We start from the raw sequence: 26,615 nt of genomic DNA on the forward strand, positions 1-26,615 counted from the left end.
TTCCTATTAGGGGTCCCTTCACTTTGCAGCTGCCCCCTGACACTGTGATGTGGGCACATCCTCCTGTAGAGGACTACTACAGGCCATATTTGCCAGCAGAGCCGGGTGATTATGACAGGCCCTTTTGAATTAGCCTGCTGGGCCTTTGATTTATTTTGCCAAGAGATGATTTTGAAAATTTAACTCTTCCAGGACAGGAGTCCTATGTTTCTGGTCCTTTGTTGCTGCTGCCAGTTTATCCACGGCTCAGTGGTAGGTGTCACCCACTGAAATAATAAAGTCAGCAAAGCCAAGTTTGTTTCCAGGACCTCCTGCCTGCTTCTGCTATCACACACCTAGTTGTGCCTGTTCCGTTGTTGCACCTTTTACCCTTAACCCCCTTTTCAGGTTGATCAGGGGTATTACAGCACTTGTTTTTAGCTGTCATTTTTATTGTGCAACTGGACTCCAAGTATACGTGCCCAGTGATAGACTCAAAAGTACCTGAGCCTCTGAGATCTTTGTTTTTAAGGAAATGTGCCCAGAGATGGACTCCACCGCACGAGAGCCTCTGTGAATTATACAAAGTAACCTGGGTACGGACTCATATTTGTTCTTTGAGCCTCCAAGAACTTTTATACTGTTTTATCTTTCATGCTGTTCTATTAAGGACAATTTGCACATATGGACTATCCTGGTAATAATGTTACGCTGTGCCAGGTCAGCGCCCCAGTTCCATTCACTATCCTGAGAGAAGAGAACGACGCCCCTTGTCACCACACTTCACCTTTGCCAATTGGATCTGATATGAATGACATATATGTATGCCTGCATGTGTTTTTTCTGTTTCAGGTGAAAATTCCAGTTGGGCGGGCCCTGATGGAGTACGAGGTCGTACTCAGCCTAAAGCAGCAGGGTATGTAGTGTACGGGAGCTGTCATGCCCGTCACTACAGAAGGGTCACTTGTGTGCTGTCGTTTCCCCTTATTTATGGGGAGGTTGGTATGAGTCATCTGCATAAAATGTAATGTAATGTAATGCTATGTACTTCCCTGTTACTGTAAAATGTGCATGTACAGGCCTGCTAGGGGTGTCATTCCAGCTCTTAGTCACTAGAGGGAGCTAGGGAGCCCTAGTTTATATAAGGCCCAGTCAGGGTAAGGAAAGGAGTCTTGAGTCTAGAGTTAAAGAGTTGGAGTTGGAGTTGGAGATTAGACTATGTCTGAGTCAAGTCCAGGCCTGAAGCCTGCAGACCAGGAGAGGGTATTGCAGTCCCTGTAACCGGGTTCCAGATCCAAGGAGAAGGTTCCCCTCCTGAGTTCATATATGCAGAAGCAGGAACACCACAGTTAACCAGCCTGAGGAAACTGGGAGAGACAGAGGCAAGTCCAGAAAAGCAAGAGGTGCTAAAGATAACAGAGGAGGTACTTGATCATTATAAAACCAAGGATATAAGCCAGAGCTAGGGCATCGGGCCTTGGAAAAGAGTTTCTATGTTCCAGGATCAGTCAGGAATAGAGTGCAAGCCGCCTGTACTGCAAGTCCTGTGTTTAACACTCTGAAGTCACCTTGCTATATATTGCCTGCATCAAATGTACTGCAACCAACTGTCTGCAAAGGAACTGCGCTTCCATCTATGTCCATGTATGATGACTACTAAAGTTTGAGTTCTGTTTTAACATCACGTGGTTCCTCAGTTATTCCTGCTATCAGCAAACGGCGTGCCACAGTTTAATTGGCACTGGCGTCACGAACATTACTTATCATCACCTGCCCTTGCAGAGAGTCAGCTGTCTCAGGTTAGTGTCACAATTGCACTACAACACCCAGGAACATTTTTAAACCTAACTTGAGTACGCTGCATGTGAATGACACACTGTTATGGGGGATCTGTGGAGGACACTGCTATGGGGGATCTTTGGATGTCACACTGTTATGGGGGATCTGTGGAGGACACACTATTGTGGAGGATCTGTGGATGTCACACTGTTATGGGGGATCTGTGGATGACACACTGTTATCGGGGATCTGTGGATGGCACTGTTATTGGGGATCTGTGGATGACACACCGTTATGGGGAATCTGTGGATGGCACGGTTATTGGGGATATGTGGATGACACACTGTTATGGGGTATCTGTGGAGGACACACTATTATGGGGGATCTGTGGATGACACACTGTTATGGGGGATCTGTGGATGACACACTGTTATGGGGGATCTGTGGATGACACACTGTTATTGGGGATCTGTGGATGACACACCGTTATGGGGAATCTGTGGATGGCACTGTTATGGGGGATATGTGGATGACACACTGTTATGGGGGATCTGTGGAGGACACTGCTATGGGGGATCTGTGGATGTCACACTGTTTTGGGGATCTGTGGAGGACACACTATTATGGGGGATCTGTGGATGTCACACTGTTATGGGGGATCTGTGGAGGACACAATGTTATGGGGGATCTGTGGAGGACACACTGCTATGGGGGATCTGTGGTTCATGGACCCTGGTGCAAGACTTCAACTTGGGTCTCCCTTCCCTCAGTGCTTTCTGGCAAGGAGCAGGGGGCTCAACTAGCCTTTCAGCTGCCTGAGGCAAAAATTGAAATGCCGTCCCCCCACCCCCTATGCCAAATTCTCAATCTAACCCCATCCCACCAGCTCTACTGTTAAAGACATAGTTGGAACACATTACATACAGTGCTACAAAGCATACAGGGTAATACATTGCCACATACCTCTTACATCTATTGATGTCTTCTCTGATACACATTTTCTCTTTCCTCATCTTCTCCATTCACACCAGACCGCCATGATGATTTCTATAAGCCATCTCTTGTCTCTGCAGAGTTTGAAAAACAGGCATCTTAGTTTCCTACTTTCCCATCATCCTCACACCTTCTCAACACCCTATCCTGCCACCCTCAATACTGTGCCCACTGTTCTCCTCAATACTATGCTGCAAAAACAGTCCACCTGAAAATACTATAATACTAATACCACACAAATATTGCCCCCTCAATAATTGTGGCACACAGTGCCCTAGAAAATATCTGCAACTAGTGAATAGTGTCCCTGACACTAACAGTGTAAACATAATGTCCTCCAAAAATAATTGTACTAAGCTGATACTGTGCCAGGGTGCCCCCTACAGTAAAAGTTCCACTAATAGAAATAATTATCTCCCAGAGTACATAGTGCTAACAGTGCCCCCAATAGTAATAAATTATGCTCCCATTGTGCCCATATTAGTAATCATGTTCCCCATAGCCCCCAGTACTAATATTTCTCCTTATAATGTGTGCCAGTAAAAAAAATGGCCCCAATATGTGCCAGTACAAAATTAACCCCTTATAATTAGGGATGAGCAAATCGACTTTGGATGAAACATCCGAAGTCAAATCGCATAATAATTTGTTTGAATACTGTACAGAGCAAGCTCCGTACAGTATTCAAACGAAGTATTATGCGAATCGACTTCGGATGTTTCATTCAAAGTCGATTTGCTCATCCCTACTTATAATGCATGCCAGTACAGAAAATACACCATTAAAATGTCCGTCAGTACAAAAAATACCCCCTTACCTTTCAGATCAGACCCCCATATCAGATCCTCAGATCAGACTTCAAATTAGACCTCATGTGATATCTTCAGATCAGACCCCCATATTAGATCCTCAGACCCCCATCAGACCATGTTAGACCTCCCCCATATCAAATCCCCTTTAGACTTCCATGTTAGACACCCATATCAGACCTCAGATCAGACCCCCTTTAGACCTCCATGTGAGACCTCTATATCAGACCCCCTTTACACCTACATGTTAGACCCCCACATGAGACCTCAGATCAGGAGTCCATATCAGACCCCTCTCCCCATTTCAGACTTTAGATCAGACCCCAATTAGACCTCTATGACAGACACTCCCCAATATCAGATCTCAAATCAGACCCCCTTTAGACCTCCATGTGAGACCCCCATATAGGAAACCATGTGAGCACACATAGGCTAGTGCTTTTTCCTATAGTGTTCAAGCATGACGACCACTGATGGACTGCAGAGTGGTCATAACCATGGAAACAAGCAGTGTATAATGTAATGGAAAAATGAATCCAGCCAGCAAATGAAGCAATATGGATAATAACAATACATCTGTAAGTGGCTTGTATTAACTTCCTCTACATGATAAATGCTACGTATTTGCTGAAGTGACACAACCCCTTTAACCGCCTCCGGACCGCCTAACGCAGGATCGCGTTCCGGAGGCGGCAGCGCTGCGCACAGTCACGCATATACGCGTCATCTCGCGAGACGCGAGATTTCGCTCAAAGCCGGCCCGCGCATGCGCATCGCGGGCCGGCAAAAGTTAGAGGACAAGTTCGTCACCAGCCTGCCAGCAACGATCATTGGCTGGCAGGCTGGCGATTTTCAAAAAAACGAATCAGAAGCCACATAACACATCATATTAGTAAATATGATGTGTTAAATGGCTTGTCTGCTCCTCTGCTGGTCCTTTTCGTCGGTTGGTTCCAGCAGAGGAGCAGACTGAACTGTGAGTATCCACCAAACACTACCCTTAGCCCCAGATCACCTTCCATCACCCCCATCATCCAAATTAACCCCTTGATCACCCCCTGTCAATCACTTAGTGAAAGACAAAAAGTGATCAGTGTAAACTGACACTTTTTTTTTTCACTAGTATTGGCTGTTAGGTTTTAGGATAGTTTAGGCCCCTTGGTTAGGTAGTTAGCGATCGGTTAGCGCCCAGCCCACCGCACCGCAGTCACTGATTCGCTGATTAGCGTATCGCTAATCAGCATTTGTACTTTTATAGTATCTGTAAGTGATCAAAACTGATCACGGTCAGATCTATAATTGTATTAGTGTCACCTTAGCTCGCCCTCCACCCAAAACGCAGTGTTTGCCCGATCAGGCCTGATCGGTCGCCCACACGTGCGTTCACCCACGCCCGCCCCGCCGCAGTGACAAAAAATATATATTTTTTTGATCATTGCACATTCATTTTACACGCACTGCGGCGATAAAAAAATCCGTTTTGATATTTTTTATCAACCGCAGCGGCCTCCGGTACTTCGCTAGCCTCCCCTTTGTAAGACAGGCTTGCTTTTTTTCTTGGGTAGTCTCAGGGAATACCCCTAAATTTAGTAGTCCAAATGTCAAACAGGGGGTATTCTTCTGAAGAGGCCTACAGGATTCTGACCCAGTCGGATGAGGAATGGGAACCCTCATCTGACGAATCTAGAGGGTCAGAATATGAACCTGTAGAAAGCAGTGGCTCTCTAACCCAAAGTTCGGACGAGGAGGTGGAGGTCCCTGATAGAACCAGGCGTACCCGGCCCCGTGTCGCTAGACCACAGGTTGTGCAGGATCCGCTTCAAGAGCGGCAGAGTGGGGCTGGCGCTGTCGGATCACGCGGTGAGGCATACACCAGCAGCGCAGCCCTCCCTGGACCTAGTACCAGCACTGCCGTACAACATGGTGACGTGGCCAGCACCAGAAGGGCAGTTGAAGCTGGTACGGTGGCACGTGCAGTAGTTACCCCGTCGCAGCCACCGCACAGACAGGCCCGTAGAGCCCCTAGAATCCCTGAGGTGCTGGCAAACCCTGATTGGCAGTCACCAACTTCAGCCGCACCATTAGTTCCCCCTTTCACCGCCCAGTCTGGAGTTCGGGTTGAGACGGCTCAGATCGGTTCGGCCCTGGGATTTTTTGAGCTGTTCTTGACTGCGGAGCTCTTGGACTTAGTTGTGGCAGAGACAAACCGGTATGCCACACAATTTATATCCGCCAACCCGGGAAGCTTTTATGCCCAGCCTTTCCGGTGGAAACCAGTCCAAGTTTCCGAATGTAAAATTTTTCTGGGCCTTCTCCTCAACATGGGTCTAACTAAAAAGCATGAATTGCGGTCATATTGGTCCACGAACCCGATTCATCACATGCCCATGTTCTCTGCTGCTATGTCCAGGGCACGATTTGAGGCCATCCTCCGTTTCCTGCATTTTAGCGACAACACCACCTCCCGTCCCAGAGGCCACCCAGCTTTTGACCGGCTCCACAAAATTCGGCCCCTCATAGACCACTTCAACCAGAAATTTGCAGATTTGTATACCCCTGAGCAAAACATCTGCGTAGACGAGTCCCTAATACATTTTACCGGGCGCCTTGGCTTCAAACAATACATCCCAAGCAAGTGTGCGCGGTATGGGGTCAAATTGTATAAGCTCTGTGAAAGGGCCACAGGCTATACCCACAAATTTCGGATCTATGAGGGAAAAGATCAGACCCTGGAGCCGGTCGGTTGCCCTGACTACCTGGGGAGCAGTGGGAAGACAGTCTGGGACTTGGTGTCACCCTTATTTGGCAAGGGGTACCATCTTTATGTGGACAATTTCTACACAAGTGTGGCCCTCTTTAGGCATTTGTTTCTAGAACAGATTTGCGCCTGTGGCACCGCGCGAACTAGTCGCGTGGGCTTCCCCCAACGGCTCGTTACCACCCGTCTTGCAAGGGGGGAGAGGGCTGCCTTGTGTAACGAAGAACTGCTCGCGGTGAAATGGAGAGACAAGCGTGACGTTTACATGCTCTCCTCCATTCACTCAGACACGACAATACAAATTGAGCGAGCAACCCGTGTCATTGAAAAGCCCCTCTCAGTCCACGACTATAATTTGCTCATGGGAGGGGTGGACTTCAATGACCAGATGTTGTCTCCGTATTTAGTTTCCCGACGCACCAGACGCTGGTATAAGAAGGTGTCTGTATATTTAATTCAATTGGCTCTGTACAATAGTTTTGTTCTCTACAGTAAGGCTGGGAGAACACGATCCTTCCTCAAATTCCAGGAAGAGATCATCGAGAACCTCCTGTATCCAGAAGGTTCCGTGGCCCCATCCACCAGTGTAGTTAGCCGTCTACACGTGCGACATTTCCCCAGTGTCGTTCATGGTACCTCAACCCAACCGTCACCCCGAAAAAGATATCGTGTCTGTAGCAGGAGTGGAATAAGGCGTGACACCCGCTATTTCTGTCCTGACTGTCCTGACCACCCTGCCCTATGCTTTGGAGAGTGTTTCCGGAAGTACCACACCCAGGTACACTTAGCATAGGGATTGCATTTCACAGGACAGGACAACACACAGGGCTATTAGGGCCCTTTTACTCACAGCTGCTGCAAACCTCTCCTTTCACCTGGGATAAAGTGCATAACGTACTTCGCCACATCTTTGGGCGATTTGCGCTTTGCACATTGTCCCATGGGGAAGGAGAGGTTTGTTCTATAAAGGTAAAAAAAATTAAACAAAAAAAAAATTACCGGTAAGTAAAAAAGTTAACGTTCAGTTAAAAAAGTTAAAAAAAGTTTATATGTTGTGTTCAAAAGTTAATAAATGTATTGCGTTGCGGCCTGGTTTTTTATTTTTTGTTTTGTTTTTTTTACCTTCCAGGTGGACCAACCGATCGACTAGCTGCAGCACTGATGTGCATTCTGACAGAAGCATTGCGCTGCTGTCAGATTACACGCAAGTCGGTGTATGCGGCGCTGCAAGACGAGATTTCTCCTCTGCAGTAAAAGATACGTTTGCCGAGGCATATGAGCTGAGGAGGTGGCGGTGTTCATATACTTTGGCAAACACTTTGTCACGGCCATGACCGTGACTCCTTTACCGCATGCGGTTGCCTGCGGTTTTGTATGGGCGTTCAACCACGGGTGAGGGCCGCTTGTCTGTGGCCTCACTTGTGGTTGCCGCGGGCAACCAGTGTTTTTAGCAGCAGAGCAGCCTGAGCGTCGCTAGGTAGCTTGCTGCCCTGGCATGCGGTCACACCTTGCAACCTTTTGTTAGGTGTGTGAGTTATGTGCACGTTTGTATGCACTTTTGTATGTCTGTGTGCACTCTGTTTTGTGTGTGTCACACATGTGGTGACACAGAAGTTATTTTTTGTCACAAGTTAGTGGAATATGAGACTTTGTAAGAAAAAAAAAAAAAATCATCATTTTCCGCTAACTTGTGACAAAAAATAAAAAGTTCTATGAACTCACTATGCCCATCAGCGAATACCTTAGGGTGTCTACTTTCCGAAATGGGATCATTTGTGGGGTGTTTGTACTGTCTGGGCATTGTAGAACCTCAGGAAACATGACAGGTGCTCAGAAAGTCAGAGCTGCTTCAAAAAGCGGAAATTCACATTTTTGTACCATAGTTTGTAAACGCTATAACTTTTACCCAAACCATTTTTTTTTACCCAAACATTTTTTTTTTATCAAAGACATGTAGAACAATAAATTTAGAGCAAAATTTATATATGGATGTCGTTTTTTTTGCAAAATTTTACAACTGAAAGTGAAAAATGTCATTTTTTTTGCAAAAAAATCGTTAAATTTCGATTAATAACAAAAAAAGAAAAAATGTCAGCAGCAATGACATACCACCAAATGAAAGCTCTATTAGTGAGAAGAAAAGGAGGTAAAATTCATTTGGGTGGTAAGTTGCATGACCGAGCAATAAACGGTGATAGTAGGGTAGGTCAGAAGTGTAAAAAGTGGCCTGGTCTTTAAGGGTGTTTAAGCTATGGGGGCTGAGGTGGTTAAATCAATAGTACTAGCAGTTAATACTGGGATAAAAGCCATATTACAAGGCCATATATTTAATAGTATGCTTTACTATTTCTCTTGCACTGTTCTCCAGGAGGAGGATAACTACAGACGCTGATTTTTTTGTTTAGTCTCCACTGGTTTGGTCGGCTGATCTCACAACTCCTCTAGTTACAGCTTGCTAACTTTCACACTCTGTCTGTACTTGACTGTTGAATGTGATTTAGATCAACAAATCCTGATATGATACTGAACTTTTTAGGCCTTAAACTCTGTTCTGAGTCAATATACAGCCACCAGCTCTCGAACAACATGCATTGATACTCCACAGCTCTCTGTCAATCTCTGATTGACCCTTCTGAGGGCTTCCAGCTCCAGGACCTGTCCCAATCACACGCTACTATCACACCATGGTTTCATGGGTTCCATATTTCGTCAGACTTCAGTCTCTCCTTTGGCCTGTCTTTCATGACCCACCATTGTGATCCCTCAGTGGCAGGCTAGACAGAGTCCTCTGCCCAGTCTGGCTGGCATCAGGTCTCACACTCACTGTGCACGCATGCACCAAACATTCATGTTTCTATACACTCCTCAACATTAAAATTGCTACACCAAGAATGAAAAGACATGGAATTATGGAACTCACAGGGCTGATATGCAAATGATGAAAATGGAGAGAAAATATTCAAAACATCTTAATTTATTTAGTATTAAGTATGAGTGCCATGCACAGAAATACATGCAATTACGTCATAGATCTTCTCGATGGGAAACAAGTCCAGAGACACTGCAGGCCATGACACTACCTTTAGCCAATGCAGGCTGCTTACAGTAGCATGAGCTACCTGCGGTCTGGCATCCTGTTTAGAAAGACTTCTGAGACACTTTTGAGAAATAACTGTACCATTCGTTCCACGACAATTTTACTGTAATGCCGAGCTATTAGTGTACCTGAAATAATGACTAGAGAGGTCCGGCTACCCTACGTTATTCCTCCCCACACATTAATCCCGGTAATAGTACCGTTGTGATGTTCCCTTGTGACAGCCTCTTCACGACAGTGCCTATGTAGTCTCCTGCCCAACTTCTGGCTATCATTGCACCCGAGACAATAGTAGGACTTATCGCTGAAGAGGATAGACCTCCATTCCAGCCTCCATTGATGTCTTGGTGTGCACCATGATAGCCTTTGAGAGCGGTGGCATGAGGTCAATGGATAAAAATAGCTGGATGTCTAGCTCGTAGCCCAATGTCATGAAAATGCCTTCTGATGGTTTGTGTAGACACTGTTTGCCGCCCTAGACTTGGGATGTGACGTCCAATTTAATTTGCAGTACAGAATCGATCACTATACACATAGATGGTTGGCTCTCCAAAAAAATCTGTAAACATATATTAATGAGCAAATGTAGATATATACAATACATCTAATTTATGTGTATAAATTTCATGTACACATGATCCTGGTCTAAATGTCCACCACGGGGCCCTCAACATTAAAAATAACAAAAATACTGAAGCCCTGTCTTCATTAGGAATATTAATAGTAATGAAACAATTAATTGATTGATTTCATTGTGCATCTAAAGTCTCACATCCATCACTGTATAATGCGTTAATTTTCACAAAGCAAAATTAATATTGGTATATAAATTAAACTACCAGTTGAGATATAATATATTTCTATGGAAATCTTCTTGATCCTGCTCATACTCTGATAACCCTTTAGCAGAGACCACTGGGTCCCTGCAGTGTCATCAATTAACACAACAATGGCATTGAGAAAGCGGTTTGTCAGTTCCTTCTGCAATGCTCCAGGTGGTGCCTAGACTTTATCCGTACCTGACATGAAACTTACAATACAGTATTAAACAGCTTCATAACATCGCGTCAGTTCCCTTGATATCCAACAGTAGTTTACAATAATTTAGAAAGGTGGCAAGTGTGTAATTTGCAGCTCATTCCCCTTCCAGGCTATGGCTTAGGATTAAGTAATTTGGATCTGGAATTACCGTAGGTTGATTTTCAGATTCCGGCCACCAGATGGCGATGCAATTCCATATACTTTAACTGGGCCAGCCAAAATAGAGTGCATGCCATTTGAAATTACTAATGTTTTACTCAACTTTTAGAATTTACTGGCATGTTGTAGTTTGCTCAATCCTTTAACATCATACTGCTGTAAAAAAAAAAAGCTGCCCCAAAAAAATAAAAATTGGCATAAAGCACCATAAAAAATTAAATATCCTCCACAAAGCAGTTATTAGTTCCAGAGTGCCACCAACATACAGTAAGCAGTCTTATGGATGAAATGGCTTGCTCCTGAAAGGGTTAAGTGATTATATCAGCACCTATTTCTTAATATAGTTTTCAATAAAATACATACTGCTATGAAACATTAGATGATCCTGTGTTTGTTGAAGATCTATGGGGAGTGTTAATTGCCTCCCAGCTTCACCATGAAGAGTCATAAGACTGTCTCCATAGCTCATTTCTTACAAAAGTTGTCAGTCATATGATCACTTCAGACCACACATCTGGGATGTTCAGCGGACCCTTCAAATGGTGCATTAAAGGGCTTGCCTGACCCCAAAAGCAAACCTAATTAGGGCGGGTACAGTTTTTAAAATAAATTGACTCACCAAGTCGCCACCACTCCCCTTTAGCTGTTAGGCCTCTTTCACACGGGCGTCGCGTGTGAGGGCCAGATAGGATGCGGGTGCGTCGCGGAAAAATGCTAATTTTTCGCACGAGTGCAAAGCGTTTTAATGCGTTTTGCACACGCGTGAGAAAAAGCGGCATGTTTGGTACCCAGACCCGAACCCGGACTTCTTCACAGAAGTTCGGGTTTAGGATCGGTGTTGTGTAAATTTTATTATTTTCCCTTATAACATGTTTATAAGGGAAAATAATAGCATTCTTAATACAGAATTCTAAGTAGATTAGGGATGGAGGGGTTAAAAAAATTAAATTTAATTAAACTCACCTCATCCACTTGTTCGCGCAGCACAGCTTCTCTTCTTTCTTGTTTTTTTGATTACCTGATAGCAAAAGGACCTTTGGTGATGTCACTGTGCTCATCACATGGTCCATCACCATGGTGATGGATCATGTGATGAGTGTGGAGCCATCACATGGCCATCACATGGCCCATCACCATGGTATTGGGCCATGTGATGGACCATGTGATGAGCACAGTGACGTCACCAAAGGTCCTTTTCCTCCCAGGTCATCAAAGAAGAAGAAAGAAGACAAGCCGGGCAACGCGAACAAGTGGATGAGGTGAGATTCATTTTTTTTTTTTTTTTTTAACCCCTCCATCCCTTATGTCCTCTGCGGACCTGAAGTATGATGTCTCATATCTGTGGTCAGGTTTACTGGTGCAGCCATTCTCTGGCCTGAGTGTTAATGTGTTCCCAAGTGGCATGTGATCACAGAGGCTCCATGGTCAGGTGACACTTTGAGACATGCTGAGACCAGTGACTAGATGAGTGTCTTTTTAAAGTTATATTAAAGGGAGTGTGTTAGCACTTTTGACCATGTTCATTAGGTAGAAGCTGAGGAGAGCAGGACAACCAAACCTTTTGTGGACATTTTCTCATCAGGAATAGTGTGAATATGAAGTTTTCTTCTGATAGATTCTGCTCTTGCAGGTGTCCAGGAGGTGGAGCTGCACTGTGATGTGCTCTTTGTATTGTGCTGCTTTACAGCTCCTCCGGTGTATTCTGAGGGACAGCTGTAGTATCCAACCACCTCTGTCACTCCGAGCAGAGGGGAGGGGCTGTGAAGAAGCTCAAAGTTGAGAATAAAAGTTCATATTCTCACTACTCCTAATGAAAAAAGCTGCACAAAATATATGTTTGTCCTGCTTCCCCAAGCGCCTACCTAGTGCTGTCAACAGTTCAGCATGGTAAAACTGCTGAAAGATTCCCTTTACACATTTTCCTGACCCTAATTAATTTTGATAAGAATTCAGATAGCCCCTTTATCTCCTCATAGATTGTAAGATATTGCAAGCAGGGCCCTTATTCCTTTTAAGAACCTTATTCCTTTTGTTTTAATTTTTGACTTGTTTGTTGCCATGTTATTTATGACTCTGCTTGTACATGAACCGTAAAGTGCTACGGAATATGTTGGCGCTAATAAATAAAGATTATTATTCTTATTATTAGGTTATAATATAACATCATCATTGCGCGTAGCATTTCATGGTTGCTTTCCTACTTTTTGCATTCCAGGTGTCGGGCGGTCACTACAGGACTGCTGTGTGCATACAAGTGCCAAACGTATCCCATTTGGCGCCATTATCGGATATGAGATACAATCAAAGGATAAAGGATGCCCCATAGAAGCTGTGGTGTAAGTCATGTCTATGTACTAAGAACCAAGGGCTGGTTCACACGATCCGTCATTAACCACATTTCCTGGGTGACCGCAACTCCCCTGACCTGTAATGACTGTAACATAGTCATATATGGTTCAGTCAGTCTATACCTGATCGTAGAGCTATTGCATTGTAATCACATGGCAGATGTTATTAAACAACAAAACCTTAGGGGGTCATTTACTATCCAGAAATACTCCTATAGTAGGCATATTTCTGGCACAGATTGCGCTGCAATCTGCAACCTTTCTCTGCCCACACCAGGTCTAAAAAAGTAGGAGTGGGTTTAGGCATAGAAAATGGTCTAAATGCTAGGAAGCCATCTTACATTTAGAAGCCAGGCCTCTACATAACTCTGGCGGATCCACCCCCAACTATAGGGAATATTAAGACTGATGCCTAAAATGCCGGTCTTAATAAATGACCCCCTTAGTCCTCATTCACACTCAGGATCCATATTCCTTTTTCCCTTCATAAATGCACATGTCAATGGCTCACACTGAAAACTCTGGAAAAGGGCACCGGCTTCCACCTCTGGGAGTTGACACTTGGAGGAAAGTTACACCACTTCTGGTGGATTTGTGTTGTCTTGGCAGATTATAATTACAATATAATGAGGTGGGATTTTTGTCTCTTTACAGATTTCAGACAAATTCTAACCCAACCAGGAATTTATGTGCCCCACAAGACATACCATGGGTTAAAAAGTGGATTAAAAAACTGGACAAATGTAAAAAAGAAATGGAGAAGAATGGGAATAAACCAAAGAAATGTACAAAACGTCAGCTGGATTGAGTCAAGGTGCAAACCTCAGTATAGTATAACCGGGCACACTTTTTATGTAGATAGAAAACAATCCTGTTCTGGTTATTGTATTACTATACAGTATGTTAAACTTTTTTTTAACCTTTTTCTTACCTCCACAACTTTATACATAGTCGTGGTAAGCTCTTAACCTAACCCGATATATAAAATATATATAAAAGCGTGGGGTTACACTGAAATCTGCTGACGCCCCGGGGAGCTGCAGATCGCTTTGGCTGCATTGTCTTTAGAAAGCTGCAGTCACAGTAAGGACTCTGGAGACAAGATAAAGTGGTCTCCCTATGTGGCATCTCTTTTAGAGATGAACGAATTTCATGTTATGAAATTCGTTCATGCTTCGTTTAGTGTTAAAAGCAGAATTGCGTTATGGATTCCGTTACCATGGACCATAACGCAATTCTATGATGGAATGCATAACAGAATGCCTTTAGAGGCAGTCATAATAGAAGTCTATGGGCTCCATAACGGATCCGTCCCGTTTCTGTTATGCAGGAGACTCCCCTGCATAACGGAAATGAGACAGATCCGTTTTGCAGCCCATAGACTTCTATTATGATGGAATGAATAACGGAATGCCTCTAAAGGCATTCCGTTATGCATTCCATTATAGAATTGCGTTATGGTCCGAGGTAACGGAATCCATAACGCAATTCACCTTTAATCAGTAAACGAAGCGTGAACGAATTTCAGAACCTGAAATTCGCTCATCTCTAGTTATTTTCATTGCTGAAACTGAAAAACTGGCCTGGTAAAGAAGGGAGGTGAACATTCTGGTAAAGAAGTGGTTAAATTGTGTTTTACTCATACAGATCTATAAATTCTTTGCATAGATATGGATGTAACATGACAGTCTACCACTAGAGGGAGCTTATGTATTGTTATTGTAAAGTTCTAAGCTCCTGCAATTGCCAGCTGCAAACATAGAAAAGGGGGGGGGGGGGTGGTAACGGCGTTATTGTAGACATTGTCCAGGCTAAAGATATTGATGACTTAGCTTCAAGATAGGTCACCACTCAACTGATGCAGAGAAAGCAAGATTACTTGCGAAACATAGAAATGCAAAAATCTATAAAAATAGTTATCTTTTGTGGCACAACAATTTGCTAATTATTGACTATATACGCTCATTCAAAAAAACAAAAATAACCACCAAGAAAGGGTTTTTGGAATCAAATAAAACTTTCAATGTGTAAATGCAATGATGACATATGTAAGTGATTACAATAGTACGAAAGGATACATTTATTGAGGAATACTGTAAGACGGAAAGGAAGTGCTAGTACCTGTTGGGCCGCCTCTAGCCTGGATACAAGTTGAGATACGGTTGGGCATGGAGGCATGCAGGTTCAGTACGGTATACTGCCAGGCTTGGACTGGCCCACAGGGGTAAAGTTGAATACCCCGATGGGCCCCTGAGCAAGGGGGCCCCTAGTCTCCCACCCTCTGCACAAGTGGCACATAAGACAGTAGACTTACTGCACAACGTACATATATTCAATGTACAGCACCTCAACCAGCCTATGGTCATATAAAAAACTTGATAGAGTATTAAAGAAACTCCCCAGTGTATTATAATAGACGATCAGAGCTGAGATGACTTCTAGGTATGGAGGAAAGCTGCCAATGTCCTCTTCTCCCCAGGACCTACCTACTCAAAGTTGCTGCAGTGAGCCCCATATTCAATCATCTGGTAGCATCTTGCTGCTGTGTGAGCAGGTGATATTTGAATGTATCCGTACAGTGGGCCCCCAAAATAAATTTTACTGGTGGGCCCTAGGCACCCCAGTCCGACTCTGTATACTGCAGCACGTACTGTAGGTCCACAGATGTTGCAGCTGGTTTCTCATAGGTTGCTTGTTCCAGCTGGTCCCATATATGCTCGATATAAATCTGGTGAGGGGCAGACCAAGTAAGTGTTGTAATCTGGCAGACACATGTGGCCGCAGAATGTCCTGCACATATCACTGAGCTATTAGTATCCCTCGTATCACTTGTAGAGGTGACCGTCGTATGCAATGGCTCCCCAGATCATCACACCAACAGTGGGGGCAGTGTGTTGCTCCACAGCAAAGACAGGATTAAAGTGGTCACCATGAGGCCTCCATACTCGAACTAGACCATTGTCGGATGCCAAACAGAACCTGAATTCATCATTAAAGACTATTCGGTTTAAGTCCGTAGCAGTCCAGGTTTCTCATTCACTACACCGCTACAAACGAAGGCGACAGTGGCTGGCTGTCAATGGCAGGACACATAATGGGCACTGTGACAACACATTTCCTTCTGCTAAAGTGCCTGGAAATGGTCCGGGCAGAGACAGGGGTGTGTAGTGAAGGTGCCACTTGTGTCTGGAGGGTGGACAACAAATCTGTGAGAGCTGCTTGTGCTCGTCAGCGGTTCAAACAATCCTCTCTACTAGTCATCTGTCTAAGGGACGTCCAGAGCCTGTTTGCTGTGTGTCTCTGGCCTCACGTACCTCCTACTCTGAACACCTCCTAATGGCTCGGTCAGAACGGCCTAGATGGTCGGCAATTCATCAACATGACCATTCTGCTTTTCTCAGTCCAATGATGCACCCCCAGTCTTCCAACTAGGCAAAATGTCTTTGAGGGCGTTATAGAGGCATGTCTAGCAGTCAGCAATTTTTAACCAAGAGGTACACTACCCAAAGGTAGCTTCTGGGAGCCTTTTTATAGGGCAGCAGGGGAAGCACTTTTACACCGTCTTGTGGCAAGATGGTGTAACTGTAATCATTTTTGCCTGAGACATAATTGCATGCCGATTTTTGCATAGAGGCATTTCTATCTGTATGCATTTTTTTTTAAGTGAGAGTAGTTAGTGACTTTTATCTCCCCTCACAGCTTTTAATCCTTTTGGATAACCTGGCCACCTTTTTGTAACTTTTCAAAAGTTGCAAGAACAAAATATGTAGATGAGAATTTTTGCATTACAAGAGTGATGCAAATCACTTTATAAACTCAGCTCTGTAATTCCAGCAAACCGTTCTTGTTATTGGGGTGTAAGTGCTGTTTGATACAGCCATTAACAGGGTTTATTACAAGGAAATATTTCTGTCTTATTTGCCCTTGTGCGGTGCAGTTATATGTTTTAAAGCATTTTTTGGCTTGTTTTAGTGGGAAAAAAAGGGCTTATTAGCCGTTGTGTGGTGAAGTGCGAAAATTACATCCCTTTTTGTCATGTATTAGTGGCAAAAGAAAAATATATTTGCCGTTCAGTGGTGCAGTTATATGTTCTAAAGCCTTTTGTGGAGTGTATTAGTGGCACAAAAAATATATATTATTTGTCGTTCAGTTGTGCAGTTATATGTTCTAAAGCCTTTTGTGGAGTGTATTAGTGGCACAAAAAAAAGTATTTGCTGTTGTGTGGTGAAATTAGAAAATGAAAGTCCTTTTTGGCGTGTATTAGTGGCAAAAAAATACTGTATATTTGCCGTTCAGCGATGCAGTTTTATGTTCCAAAGCCTTTTGTGGCGTGTATAAGTGGAAAAAAATAAGGGCCTATTTGCCATTCAGCGGTGCAGTTATATGTGATCTAAAGCCCTTTTTGGTGTGTATTAGTGGCAAAAAAATATATATTATTTGCAGTTCAGTTATATGTTCTAAAGCCTTTTATGGAGTGTATAAGGCCTCCTGCACACGACCGTTTTTTTTTACGGTCCGCAAAAACGGGGTCCGTAGGTCCGTGATCCGTGACCGTTTTTTCGTCCGTGGGTCTTCCTTGATTTTTGGAGGATCCACGGACATGAAAAAAAAGTCGTTTTGGTGTCCGCCTGGCCGTGCGGAGCCAAACGGATCCGTCCTGAATTACAATGCAAGTCAATGGGGACGGATCCGTTTGACGTTGACACAATATGGTGCAATTGCAAACGGATCCGTCCCCCATTGACTTTCAATGTAAAGTCAGGAGTCCCTTTTATGCCATCGGATCGGAGTTTTCTCCAATCCGATGGTATATTTTAACTTGAAGCGTCCCCCATCACCATGGGAACGCCTATATGTTAGAATATACCATCGGATTTGAGTTACATCGTGAAACTCAAATCCGACAGTATATTCTAACACAGAGGCGTTCCCATGGTGATGGGGACGCTTCAGGTTAGAATATACTAAAAGAACTGTGTACATGACTGCCCCCTGCTGCCTGGCAGGTGCTGCCAGGCAGCAGGGGGCAGACCCCCCCCCCCCCCCTGTTTTTAACTCATTGGTGGCCAGTGCGGCCGGCCCCCCCCCTCCCCCCCTGTAGTTAACTCTTTGTTGTCCAGTGCGGCCGGCCCCCCTCCCTCCCCTGTAGTTAACCACCTCCAGACCGCCTAACGCACAGATGCGTCCGGAAGGTGGTTGATTCATTCCTCCTGGACGCGCCGGCGCGTCATCTCGCGAAACGCGATATTTCCTGTGAACGCGCGCACACAGGCGCGCGCGTTCACAGAAACGGAAGGTAAGCGAGTGGATCTCCAGCCTGCCAGCGGCGATCGTTCGCTGGCAGGCTGGAGATGTGATTTTTTTAACCCCTAACAGGTATATTAGACGCTGTTATGATAACAGCGTCTAATATACCTGCTACCTGGTCCTCTGGTGGTCCCTTTTGTTTGGATCGACCACCAGAGGACACAGGTAGCTCAGTAAAGTAGCACCAAACACCACTACACTACACCCCCCCTGTCACTTATTAACCCCTTATCAACCACTGATCACCCCAGATCACCCCATATAGACTCCAAAAAAAAGAGGGTTAGTCAGCACCTCCCAGTGCGCAGGTGCACGCCGCCATAACAAAGACCTAGAGGGAAAAAAAAAAAAAGGAGACAATGCAGCAGCACTCTGCAAATCAGACAAAGTACAACAATGCTTACAAAAATTATGGTGCTAATACTATGCTTATTTATAAAAGCGAGATGCTTGGTCAATGCATTTTGTACAAAACCATCTAAGCCTGTATGCCAAACGTCAAGGCGATCTCTGTTACACGGGTCCTAACACTAAATACTACCTGTTATGCGCCATAATGACCGCCATAAAATTCAGGGAGTGTTGGACCCACATGCATGTTGGATCCACTCTGCCTTCCATTTTTTGTGCCAAAATGGCCTCCATTACAAGGGATGCAGGTACCAACATGCATGCTGAGCCCACTCTATACCCTTCCTGGTGCTAGACAGCTTCCAATGAATGTAGTGAGAGCAGGCCACAGCTTTATACTAAAAATAATTAAAATCAGCCCATGGGGCAGACAGGCTAATCAGGAGTGCACGACTCGCTGGAGTGCCACATCTCCAGCATTGTAAATCTGCAAAAAAAAGAGGGTTAGTCAAGTCAGCACCTCCCAGTGCGCAGGTGCACGCTGCCATGGCAAAGACCTAGAGGAAAAAAAAGGAGACAATGCAGCAGCACTCTGCAAATCAGACAAAGTACAACAATGCTTACAAAAATTATAGTGCTAATACTACGCTTATTTATAATTGTACTTTGTCTGATTTGCAGAGTGCTGCTGCATTGTCTCCTTTTTTTTCCTCTAGGTCTTTGCCATGGCAGCGTGCACCTGCGCACTGGGAGGTGCTGACTAACCATCTTTTTTTTGCAGATTTACAATGCTGGAGATGTGGCACTCCAGCGAGTCGTGCACTCCTGATTAGCCTGTCTGCCCCATGGGCTGATTTTAATTATTTTCAGTATAAAGCTGTGGCCTGCTCTCACTACATTCATTGGAAGCTGTCTAGCACCAGGAAGGGTATAGAGTGGGCTCAGCATGCATATTGGTACCTGCATCCCTTGTAATGGTGGCCATTTTGGCACAAAAAATGGAAGGCAGAGTGGATCCAACATGCATGTGGGTCCAACACTCCCTGAATTTTATGGCGGTCCTTATGGTGCATAACAGGTAGTATTTAGTGTTAGGACCCGTGTAACAGAGATCGCCTTGACGTTTGGCATACGGGCTTAGATGGTTTTGTACAAAATGCATTGACCAAGCATCTCGCTTTTAGAAATAAGCGTAGTATTAGCACCATAATTTTTGTAAGCATTGTTGTACTTTGTCTGATTTGCAGAGTGCTGCTGCATTGTCTCCTTTTTTTTCCCATATAGACTCCCTGATCACCCCCCTGTCATTGATCACCCCCCTGTCATTGATCACCCCCCTGTAAGGCTCCATTCAGATGTCCGTATGAATTTTATGGATCCACTGATAGATGGATCGGATCCGCAAAACACATACGGACGTCTGAATGGAGCCTTACAGGGGAGTTATCAATGACGGAGGTGATCACCCCATATAGACTCCCTGATCACCCCCCTGTCATTGATCACCCCCCTGTAAGGCTCCATTCAGACGTGCGTATGAATTTTACGGATCCACTGATAGATGGATCGGATCCGCAAAACACATACGGACGTCTGAGAGGAGCCTTACAGGGGAGTGATCAATGACGGAGGTGATCACCCCATATAGACTCCATGATCACCCCCCTGTCATTGATCACCCCCCTGTAAGGCTCCATTCAGATGTCCGTATGAATTTTACGGATCCACTGATAGATGGATCGGATCCGCAAAACACATACGGACGTCTGAATGGAGGCTTACAGGGAAGTGATCAATGATGGAGGTGATCACCCCATATAGACTCCCTGATCACCCCCCTGTCATTGATCACCCCCCTGTAAGGCTGCATTCAGATGTCCGTATGATTTTTACGGATCCACTAATACATGGATCGGATTCGCAAAACACATACGGACATCTGAATGGAGCCTTACAGGGGGGTGATCACCCCATATAGACTCCCTGATCACCCCCCTGTCATTGATCACCCCCCTGTAAGGCTGCATTCAGATATCCGTATGATTTTTACGGATCCACGGATACATGGATCTGATCCGCAAAACACATACGGACATCTGAATGGAGCCTTACAGGGGGGTGATCACCCCATATAGACTCCCTGATCACCCCCCTGTCATTGATCACCCCCCTGTCATTGATCACCCCCCTGTAAGGCTGCATTCAGATGTCCGTATGATTTTTACGGATCCACTGATACATGGATCGGATCCGCAAAACACATACGGACATCTGAATGGAGCCTTACAGGGGGGTGATCACCCCATATAGACTCCCTGATCACCCCCCTGTCATTGATCACCCCCCTGTCATTGATAACCCCCCTGTAAGGCTGCATTCAGATGTCCGTATGATTTTTACGGATCCACTGATACATGGATCGGATCCGCAAAACACATACGGACATCTGAATGGAGCCTTACAGGGGGGTGATCACCCCATATAGACTCCCTGATCACCCCCCTGTCATTGATCACCCCCCTGTCATTGATCACCCCCCTGTCATTGATCACCCCCCTGTAAGGCTGCATTCAGATGTCCGTATGATTTTTACGGATCCAATGATACATGGATCGGATCCGCAAAACACATACGGACATCTGAATGGAGCCTTATAGGGGGGTGATCACCCCATATAAACGCCCTGATCACCCCCCTGTCATTGATCACCCCCCTGTCATTGATCACCCCCCTGTAAGGCTCCATTCAGACATTTTTTTGGCCCAAGTTAGCGGAATATTTTTTATTTTTTCTTACAAAGTCTCATATTCCACTAACTTGTGTCAAAAAATAAAATCTCACATGAACTCACCATACCCCTCACGGAATCCAAATGCGTAATTTTTTTTAGACATTTATATTCCAGACTTCTTCTCACGCTTTAGGCCCCCTAGAATGCCAGGGCAGTATAAATACCCCACATGTGACCCCATTTCGGAAAGAAGACACCCCAAGGTATTCCGTGAGGGGCATATTGAGTCCATGAAAGATTGAAATTTTTGTCCCAAGTTAGCGGAAAGGGAGACTTTGTGAGAAAAAAAATATATATCAATTTCCGCTAACTTGTGCCAAAAAAAAAAAAATTCTATGAACTCGCCATGCCCCTCATTTAATACCTTGGGGTGTCTTCTTTCCAAAATAGGGTCACATGTGGGGTATTTATACTGCCCTGGCATTCTAGGGGCCCTAAAGCGTGAGAAGAAGTCTGGGATCCAAATGTCTAAAAATGCCCTCATAAAATGAATGTGGGCCCCTTTGCGCATCTAGGCTGCAAAAAAGTGTCACACATGTGGTATCGCGGTACTCAGGAGAAGTTGGGCAATGTGTTTTGGGGTGTCATTTTACATATACCCATGCTGGGTGAGATAAATATCTTGGTCAAATGCCAACTTTGTATAAAAAATGGGAAAAGTTGTCTTTTGCCGAGATATTTCTCTCACCCAGCATGAGTATATGTAAAAAGACACCCCAAAACACATTGCCCAACTTCTCCTGAATACGGCGATACCACATGTGTGACACTTTTTTGCAGCCTAGGTGGGCAAAGGGGCCCACATTCCAAAGAGCACCTTTAGGATTTCACAGGTCATTTACCTACTTACCACACATTAGGGCCCCTGGAAAATGCAAGTGACCCCATTTTGGAAAGAAGACACCCCAAGGTATTCCGTGAGGGGCATGGCGAGTTCCTAGAATTTTATATTTTTTTGTCACAAGTTAGCGGAAAATGATGATTTTTTTTTTTTCCTTACAAAGTCTCATATTCCACTAACTTGCGACAAAAAATAAAAACTTCCATGAACTCACTATGCCCATCACGAAATACCTTGGGGTGTCTTCTTTTCAAAATGGGGTCACTTGTGGGGTAGTTATACTGTCCTGGCATTTTAGGGGCCGAATGCGTGAGAAGTGGTTTGAAATCAAAATCTGTAAAAAATGGCCGGTGAAATCCGAAAGGTGCTCTTTGGAATGTGGGCCCCTTTGCCCACCTAGGCTGCAAAAAAGTGTCACACATGTGGTATCGCTGTACTCAGGAGAAGTTGGGCAATGTGTTTTGGGGTGTCATTTTACATATACCCATGCTGGGTGAGAGAAATATCTTGGCAAAAGACAACTTTTCCCATTTGACCAAGATATTTATCTCACCCAGCATGGGTATATGTAAAATGACACCCCAAAACACATTGCCCAACTTCTCCTGAGTACGGAGATACCACATGTGTGACACTTTTTTGCAGCCTAGGTGGGCAAAGGGGCCCACATTCCAAAGAGCACCTTTCGGATTTCACCGGCCATTTTTTACAGATTTTGATTTCAAACTACTTACCACACATTTGGGCCCCTAGAATGCCAGGGCAGTATAACTACCCCACAAGTGACCCCATTTTGGAAAGAAGACACCCCAAGGTATTCGCTGATGGGCATAGTGAGTTCATAGAAGTTTTTATTTTTTGACACAAGTTAGTGGAATATGAGACTTTGTAAGAAGAAAAAATAAATAAAAAAATCATCATTTTCCGCTGACTTGTGACAAAAAATAAAAAGTTCTATGAACTCACTATGCCCATCAGCGAATACCTTAGGGTGTCTACTTTCCGAAATGGGGTCATTTGTGGGGTGTTTGTACTGTCTGGCCATTGTAGAACCTCAGGAAACATGACAGGTGCTCAGAAAGTCAGAGCTGCTTCAAAAAGCGGAAATTCACATTTTTGTACCATAGTTTGTAAACGCTATAACTTTTACCCAAACCATTTTTTTTTTACCCAAACATTTTTTTTTTATCAAAGACATGTAGAACAATAAATTTAGAGAAAAATGTATATATGGATGTCGGTTTTTTTGCAAAATTTTACAACTGAAAGTGAAAAATGAAATTTTTTTGCAAAAAAATCTTTAAATTTTGATTAATAACAAAAAAAGTAAAAATGTCAGCAGCAATGAAATACCACCAAATGAAAGCTCTATTAGTGAGAAGAAAAGGAGGTAAAATTCATTTGGGTGGTAAGTTGCATGACCGAGCAATAAACCGCTAAAGTGCCGATTTGTAAAAAAGGGCCTGGTCACTAGGGGGGTATAAACCTGTGGTCCTTAAGTGGTTAAAAATAACCAATAAATACTAATAAAAATGACATCTTAAAATTAGGCCCTTAAAGGGGTTGTCTCTTCAGCAAGTGGCATTTATCATGTAGAGAAAGTTAATACAAGGCACTTAATAATGTATTGTGATTGTCCATATTGCCTCCTTTGCTGGCTGGGTTCATTTTTACATCACATTATACACTGCTCGTTTCAGTGGTTACGACCACCTCGCAATCCATCAGCGATGGACATGCTTGCACACTATAGGAAAAAGTGCCGGCCTCTTTGGTAGCCGGGAATGTGGGAGCTCACATAGGCTGGTTCTTTTTTTTCATACACTTTGCTGGTACTGTACTACAGTGTGGTTCTTCTGCACAGGAAGTTGCGCAGAAAAATCGCAAGCATTCTGCAATGTGTGCAGGTGGCCTAAGGATGCTTTCATATGCTATGGATTTTGTTGCAGAGATTTCTACGACTGAAAATCTGTTCCATTCTCCTAAATGGGGCTTGTCCATGTACTTTCCACCTCATTCAAATGAATGGAACTGTTTTTCAAACAAAATCCACTGCATGTTAAGGCACCCTAATACAGCCCCCAATGTACAAGAAACCATAGAATTACTGCCTCATGTATAAAGTACAAGAATATAAATACAATATTATTGTCTCCTGGGTGAGACAATATCCACTATAATACTGCTCCTATGTACAAGAATATAACTACTATAATACTGCCTCCTATGTACAAGAATATAACTACTATAATACTGCTTCTATGTACAAGAATATAACTACTATAATACTGCCTCCTATGTACAATAATATAACTACGATAATACTGCTCCTATGTACAAGAATATAACTACTATAATACTGCCTCCTATGTACAAGAATACTGTATATCTACTATAATACTGCTCCTATGTACAAAAATATAACTACCATAATACTGCTCCTATGTAAAATAATATAACTACTATAATACTGTGCCTATGTACAAGAATATAACTACTATAATACTGCCCCTATGTAAAATAATATAACTACTATAATACTGTGCCTATGTAAAAGAATATAACTACTATAATACTGCTCCTGTGTACCAGAATATAACTACTATAATACTGTCCTATGTAAAATAATATAACTACTATAATACTGTGCCTATGTAAAAGAATAGAACTACTATAATACTGCTCCTGTGTAAAATAATAGAACTACTATAATACTGCTCCTATGTACAAGAATATAACTACTATAATACTGCTCCTATGTAAAATAATATAACTACTATAATACTGTGCCTATGTAAAAGAATATAACTACTATAATACTGCCTCCTATGTACAAGAATATAACTACTATAATACTGCTCCTATGTACAAGAATTTAACTGCTATAATACTGTTTCTATGTACAAGAATATAACTACTATAATACTGCCTCCTATGTACAAGAATACTGTATATCTACTATAATACTGCGCCTATGTAAAAGAATATAACTACTATAATACTGCGTCCTATGTACAAGAATATAACTACTATAATACTGCCTCCTATGTACAAGAATATAACTACTATAATACTGCCTCCTATGTATAAGAATATAACTACTATAATACTGCTCCTATGTATAGGAATATAACTGCTATAATACTGCTCCTTTATACAAGAATATAACTGCTATAATACTGCCTCCTATGTACTGTATAGGAATATAACTACTATAATACTGCCTCCTATGTACAAGAATATAACCACTATAATACTGCCTCCTATATACAAGAATATAACTACTATAATACTGCCTCCTATGTACAAGAATATTACTACTATAATACTACCTTCTATGTACAAGAATATAACTACTATAATACTGCCCTCTATGTACAAGAATATAACTACTATAATACTGCCTTCTATGTACAAGAATATAACTACTATAATACTGCCTCCTATATACAAGAATATAACTACTATAATACTGCTCCTATGTACAAGAATATAACTACTATAATACTGCTCCTATGTACAGGAATATAACTACTATAATACTGCTCCTATATACAAGAATATAACTACTATAATACTGCCTCCTATGTACAAGAATATTACTACTATAATACTACCTTTTATGTACAAGAATATAACTACTATAATACTGCCTTCTATGTACAAGAATATTACTACTATAATACTGCTCCTGTGTAAAAGAATATTACAGTTGAAATGTTGTTATACATTTGGTGTCCGAAAATTCTTGTATAATTGACGGGTAGTTATTTATTTTGTTGGTATCTTTCCTTGTAGATCTCGGCGCCTCCTTATGTGTTTGCCATGAATGTCCAAGACATGAAACAGCAGAAAGATTTGCCTTCCACGTCGCTTATATTATCAATGCAGAGATGAAAATTTTGGAACAATGGATCATGAAGAGACAATGAGATGTTATGAAGAGTTCTTCTTTCCCTTTTTCTCACTTATAGTTATGTGTAGAGCGTATTCTTTACAGAACATAATTATCCTGTACAATTAACTCATGTAGCGTAAACCTGTGATGGAAGAGGGAGGGTCTGCTATCTGTAAAATACCTGGTGTGATACTATATGTACGAAGAGAATTACATTTTTAGATATCAGGACTTTTATACATTATATACTAAACCTCAAAACCTTCAGCCATTGAGAATTTTACCCTAAAATGTGCTAGAGTCGTTATAACATTTAGGGGGTAAATTTTTAAAACTGGCATTTTAGACACCAGTCTTAATACCCCTTTAGCTGGTGGTGGATGCGCCAAATTTATGTAAAGGCGTCGGCCTCTACATGACTTCAGTGCATCCACCGCCTGTCTAAATCTACACAGGCTCCTTTG

General features: G+C 43.2%; 1 long non-coding RNA gene across 1 annotated transcript in view; it reads left to right on the forward strand.

Annotated features, from left to right (window-relative positions):
* LOC120991337 overlaps positions 1–26,393 on the forward strand; it is a 58,139-nt gene extending 31,746 nt beyond the window's left edge. The window contains exons 2-4 of the long non-coding RNA XR_005776632.1: positions 12,831–12,951; positions 13,618–13,777; positions 26,052–26,393. This is a non-coding gene — a long non-coding RNA (uncharacterized LOC120991337). The remainder of the gene's footprint in view (positions 1–12,830; positions 12,952–13,617; positions 13,778–26,051) is intronic.
* The last annotated feature ends 222 nt before the right edge of the window (positions 26,394–26,615 follow it).

Source organism: Bufo bufo, chromosome 2 (assembly GCF_905171765.1).
Source record: "Bufo bufo chromosome 2, aBufBuf1.1, whole genome shotgun sequence".
Lineage (NCBI taxonomy): Eukaryota > Metazoa > Chordata > Amphibia > Anura > Bufonidae > Bufo > Bufo bufo.